The sequence below is a fragment of the Bos mutus genome, chromosome 25 (genome assembly GCF_027580195.1).
Source record: "Bos mutus isolate GX-2022 chromosome 25, NWIPB_WYAK_1.1, whole genome shotgun sequence".
Lineage (NCBI taxonomy): Eukaryota > Metazoa > Chordata > Mammalia > Artiodactyla > Bovidae > Bos > Bos mutus.
In genome coordinates this window covers 23528005-23534004 of record NC_091641.1, presented here as the reverse complement: position 1 = coordinate 23534004, position 6000 = coordinate 23528005, and the positions used below count along the sequence as shown (strand labels likewise).

The following is a 6000-nucleotide window of genomic DNA, read 5'->3' as shown; positions in this document are numbered from 1 at the left end:
ACGGGTTCGACCTCTGAGTCAGGAATATAAAACAAATCAGTGAAAAACACACAGGTACAGAGAACAAAACAGTGGTTATCAGAGGGTAAGGTGGTTTAGAGTAGGTGAAATGCAAAAGTCAACTGTATGCTGATGGATGGTAACTAGTCTTGTAGTAGTGATCACTCTGTAGTGTATATAGATGCTGAACTATAATGTTGTACACCTGAAATGCATATAATTAAAAAAATATATCAGGGCCCCAGAGATCTGTGGGACTATCATTAAAAAAAAAAAAAGTAACATTTGTGTCATCAGAATCTCAGAAGTTGAGAAAACTAGGGCAGGTCTTTCTTTAAAGAATGGTTAAAAAGTTCTAAACTTTGGCAAGAAAAGTAAACTATAGAATTTGGTAATATATGAAAATAATTATACAAAAGGACAAAGTGGGGTTTATTCCAAGGAAGCAAGGCTGTTTAATATTTAAAAATCAATCAACATAATCTACCTTATTGACAGGGTAAAGAAGAAAAAAATCACAAGATAGTGAGCACAGAAGAATTGATGCTTTTGAAATGTGGTGTTGGAGAAGACTCTTGAGAGTCCCTTGGACTGCAAGGAGATCCAACCAGTCCATTCTGAAGGAGATCAGCCCTGGGATTTCTTTGGAAGGAATGATGCTAAAGCTGAAACTCCAGTACTTTGGCCACCTCATGCGATGAGTTGACTCATTGGAAAAGACTCTGATGCTGGGAGGGATTGGGGGCAGGAGGAGAAGGGGACGACAGAGGATGAGATGGCTGGATGGCATCACTGACTCGATGAATGTGAATCTGAGTGAACTCCGGGAGTTGGTGATGGACAGGGAGGCCTGGAGTGCTGCGATTCACGGGGTCGCAAAGAGTCGGACACAACTGAGCGACTGAAATGAACTGAACTGAACTGAAAAGACATTTACCAAAATTCAAGAGTTATTGATGATAAAAACTCTCAGGAAAATAGGGATACATAGGAGAATTTCCTACACTTGATAAAGTTTTTTGTAGATGCTCTTTATCAAGTTAAACATGAGGGACTGAATGTTTTCCCATTAGTATCAGGAACAAGGCAGGGATGTCTGCTCTCAACACTCTTAATCAACATAGTGCTGGAAATTCTAGGCAGTCCTAAGACAAGACAGGAAGTAAAAGGCATATATCTGAAAGGAAGAAGTAAACCTGTCCCTACTTGTAGATGATATAATCATCTACATGGAAAATCCCAAGGAATCAACAACAACAAACTCCTAGAACTAAAAAGGGACAAATAAATTCCTCATCTTGTTTAAGTGAATTTGATTTGGGTTTTTGTCATCTGTAACCGAGTCATTTATCTTTTCATTTTCCCATCAAATATTTATTGAATGCCTAAGATTTGCCAACAACTGCTCTAGATGATAGTGATACATCCATGGAAAAAAGAATTGCTTACTTGTAAGGGTGGTAGTAAGAGATGTGAACAGTTAAAACAGGGTAAAGAGACAAAAATGAGGGATGCTATTTTAGAAAATGTGGTAAGAGAAGACCTCTTTGAGAGGACATCTCATAAAAGAGGGATTTGGTGAAGGCAATAGTCCAGGGAAGAGTGTTCAAGGCAGTGGGAACTGTAAGTTCAAAGATCCAAAGGCTGGAATACATATGTTACAAGAAAAGTAAGGGGGCTGATGTGGCTGCAGCAGAGTGAGGGAGCGAAGGAGAGGGCAGTGGGTCAGAAAGGACACTGTGTCAGATCATGCAGTTTCTTGGAGTCCATGTAAAGATTTGAATTTTTACCTGGCGTGAACTAGAAAGTGTTGAAGGATGTAAACAGAAGAGTAAGCTGATACTATTTATTCTTAGTCCTGATCGGTTCAACAGGTCCAAAGATAAACATAGCAACTGGTTCACTGTGACCTAGAGCAACCTATACCTTAATTTCTTTCCTGTCTATTCAAAACCCCTTTGCTTTCTTTCACCCTTTTTTCTTTCCTTCTTCTGAGAGAAAATTCCCTCAATCCCTTCATGAAACTAACCCCTCCAGCAACTGCATGGACATTTTCCCTCTAATAATTGTTTTCCCATTCCTGCAAAAGCCTGTGGTGTGTGTAAATTATTAACTATAAAAGGGATAAGTAACCTCAGGGGACTGTGTAAACTTACAGTGTAAACTTAGCCCAGAACGTTTGCTCCTCCCTCCAGAATGTCTTCACCAATCCAAGCAAGACACTTCTGAGCATAATTTAACCTCTCCCAACTGTCAGGCTATTCTCTCTTCTTTTGGTTATTACCACCACCAAAGCAGATGCAAGAGTTCAAGTTTCAGGGATCCTCCTCAAGGAAATAAGTCTGCCGTCATCTGTCATCTCCAGCTGTGTCAGAATTTGTCACTTTAGTGAGTACCACCTTATCTGTCTTCTAAGTATGGTTTGCTGGGCTGGCACATGTACTTTTAAACAAAGATAGCAAACAAACAAGACCAACAAATCAAAAATGGTCTCACTGAAATCTTGGGCAGCTGGGGTGTTTCTATCAGAATTTGTCAGTTGTCGTGTAATACTATCGAGTAAGTGACCAGGAGTATGTACACAAAAAAGGCTATAAACATAGCAGCTAAGTTTTTCATTTTAAGCTTTTCATGCTATTTAATTTTTTTAAAAAAAAACCATGTTCATTTGTTAATTTCTTAAAGTGTTTTTTAAAAAAATTCAATTGAGTCCAAGTAGCAGCTGAGTTTTTCACTGTACTACTTAGTTCCCTGCCCTGCTCAGTGGCAAATAAGAATCCATCTTCTGCATCATCCAGGAAGTATGCAATCTTTTTCTAGGAACTTTTAGGAAACATACATGGAAACTCAAGGAAATAACCTGGGGGCAGCCACTTTTCTCTGCTACGTGGTCAAGCATAGATCTAAAAACTCTATATAGAAGTTTAGTTGAGGAAAATAGTAGGGATTTTACCTTGCTTTCAGGCTATATATGCCAAGCTACCATTATTGCTTGGATTACTTGATAGGAAAGATAGTTATGGAGATGTGGGGTGGTGAAAACTCTCTTGGCACTGCAGCTTATATGGATGTAGAAGCTACATTGCAGATGAGGCCCTGAAAAGTTCATCTAGCCAGAAGTGGTACTGTCTTTATTACAAGAGTTTTCTATGGCTCATTATAAAAATCCAGGCTTACATTGGGAAATTATCTCAGCTCTATCACCTAAAAAGAATACTGCTGCTGCTGCTGCTAACTCGCTTCAGACATATCCGACTCTGTATGACCCCATAAACGGCAGCCCACCAGCTCCCCATCCCTGGGATTCTCCAGGCAGGAACATTGGAGTGGGTTGCCATTTCCTTCTCCAATGCATGAAAGTGAAAAGTGAAAGTGAAGTCACTCACTAAAAGCCTATAAAATGGACCTTATGAAAAGTTAAAATCACTGAAAAGATAGGAAAAGAACTTTGTTGGGGAAAATGTGGTCTTAGTTTTGATGACAAAGATGTTGGGATTTTCTTTTTGGTAGAACAAAATGATTAGGCCATTTTAAGCTCCAAATGCCTGGCCAATTTTCTTTTCAACATATGTTTGAAGGATTCTGAATGAGTGGAGAAAATTGTTTGAAATTTTCACTTTAATTGCAAAATAATGGAAATAGTCCAAATGAAGATAGATAGGGGATTGGCTTAAGATATTATAGCACAGCTGTTCTGGAATGCCATACAGCTATTTAAAACAAAAAAGCAAAATAAGGAAGATCTGTTCACAGATATGGAAAACCCTCCAAAGTTGTATTAAAAAAAAAATTATGGACAAAATTGTGGGTATTCTGGACTACATGTGGTATAAAAGTGGTGGAGAAAAAAGAAACTATGGTCATTTGCTTGAATATATATAAAGAAACTTTAAAAAAATACATAGAAATAATAATAGAGTTTTCTGAGGGAATAAGGATGGGATGATCAAGACCATCCCCAAGAAAAAGAAATGCAAAAAGACAAAATGGTTGTTTGAGGAGGCCTTACAAATAGCTGAGAAGAGAAAAGAAGCTCAAGGCAAAGGAGAAAAGGAAAGATATACCCATTTGAATGCAGAGTACCAAAGAATAGCGAGGCAAGATAAGAAAGCTTTCCTCAGTGATCAGTGAAAGGAAATAGAGGAAAACAACAGAATGGGAAAGACTAGAGATCTCTTCAAGAAAATTAGAGATACCAAAGGAACATTTCATGCAAAGATGGGCACAAAAAAGGACAGGAATGGTATGGACCTAACAGAAGCAGAAGATATTAAGAAGAGGTGGAAAGAATACACAGAACTACACAGAAAAGATCTTCACAACCCAGATAATCACAATGGTGTGATCACTCACCTAGAGCCAGACATCCTGGAATGCAAAGTCAAGTGGGCCTTAGGAAACATCACTACGAACAAAGCTAGTGGAGGTGATGGAATTCCAGTTGAGCTATTTCAAGTCCTAAAAGATGATGCTGTGAAAGTGCTGCTGCACTCAATACGCCAGCAAATTTGAAAAACTCAGCAGTGGCCACAGGACTGGAAAAGGCCAGTTTTTATTCCAATCTCAAAGAAAGGCAATGCCAAAGAATGCTCAAACTTCCGCACAATTGCACTCATCTCACACACCAGCAGAGTAAAGCTCAAAATTCTCTAAGCCTGGCTTCAACAATATGTGGATCAAGAACTTCCAGTTGTTCAAGCTGGTTTTAGAAAAGGCAGAGGGACCAGAGATCAAATTGCCAACATCTGCTGGATCACTGAAAAAGCAAGAGAATTCCAGAAAAACATCTACTTCTGTTTTATTGACTACGCCAAAGCCTTTGACTGTGTAATAACTGTGTGATAACAAACTGGAAAATTCTTCAAGAGATGGGAGTACCAGACCATCTGACCTGCCTCCTGAGAAATCTGTATGCAGGTCAAGAAGCAACAGTTAGAACTAGACATGAAATAACAGACTGGATCCAAATAGGGAAAGGAGTATGTCAAGGCTGTGTGTTGTCACCCTGTTTATTTAACTTATATACAGAGTACATCAGGTGAAATGCTGGGTTGGATGAAGTACAAGCTGGAATCAAGATTGCCGGGAGAAATATTAATAACCTCGGATAAGCAGATGACACCACCCTTATGGCAGAAAGCAAAGAAGAACTAAATAGCCTCTTGATGAAAGTGAAAGAGTAGCATGGAAAAGTAGGCTTTAAACTCAACATTCAGAAAACTAAGATCATGGCATTCCAGTCCTGTCACTTCATGGCAAATCGATGGGGAAACAATGGAAATAGTGAGACACTTTATTTTGAGGGGCTCCAAAATCACTGCAGATGGTGATTGCAGCCATGAAATTAAAAGATGCTTCCTCCTTGGAAGGAAAGTTATGATCAACCTAGAGAGAATATTAAAAAGTAGAGACATTACTTTGCCAACAAAGGCCCATCTAGTCAAAGCTATGATTTTTTCAGTAGTCATGTATGGATGTGAAAGTTAGACCATAAAGAAAGCTGAGTGCCGAAGAATTGATGCTTTTGAACTGTGGTGTTGGAGAAGACTCTTGAGAGTCCCTTGGACTGCAAGGAGATTCAACCAGTCTATCCTAAAGGAAATCAGTCCTGAATATTCATTGGAAGGACTGATATTGAAGCTGAAACTCCAATACTTTGGCCACTTGATGCGAACAACTGACTCACTCACTAGAAAGGACCCTGATGCTGGAAAAGATTGATGGCGGGAGAAGGGGATGACAGAGGATGAGATGGTTGGATGGCATCACCAATTCGATGGACATGATTTTGGGTAAGCTCTGGGAGTTGGTGATGGACAGGGAAGCCTGGCATGCTGCAGTCCATGGGTTCGCAAAGATTTGGACATGACTGAGCGACTGAACTGAACTGAAACTGGGCAGCTATGTGATGGGGTGGAAGGCAGATTTTTCACTGTGTACCTTTTGTAATTTTTTAAATCATTTGACGGTATTATCCTCCAAAATTAAAAACAAAGTTAA

General features: G+C 39.3%; 1 protein-coding gene across 1 annotated transcript in view; it reads left to right on the top strand.

Moving 5' to 3' along the window:
• Positions 1–2229: 2229 nt before the first annotated feature.
• Positions 2230–6000, top strand: part of ACSM3 (acyl-CoA synthetase medium chain family member 3) — a 56399-nt gene continuing 52628 nt past the window's right edge. The window contains exon 1 of the mRNA XM_070362924.1: positions 2230–2388. The gene's annotated coding sequence lies outside the window, so the exon portion shown is untranslated. The remainder of the gene's footprint in view (positions 2389–6000) is intronic.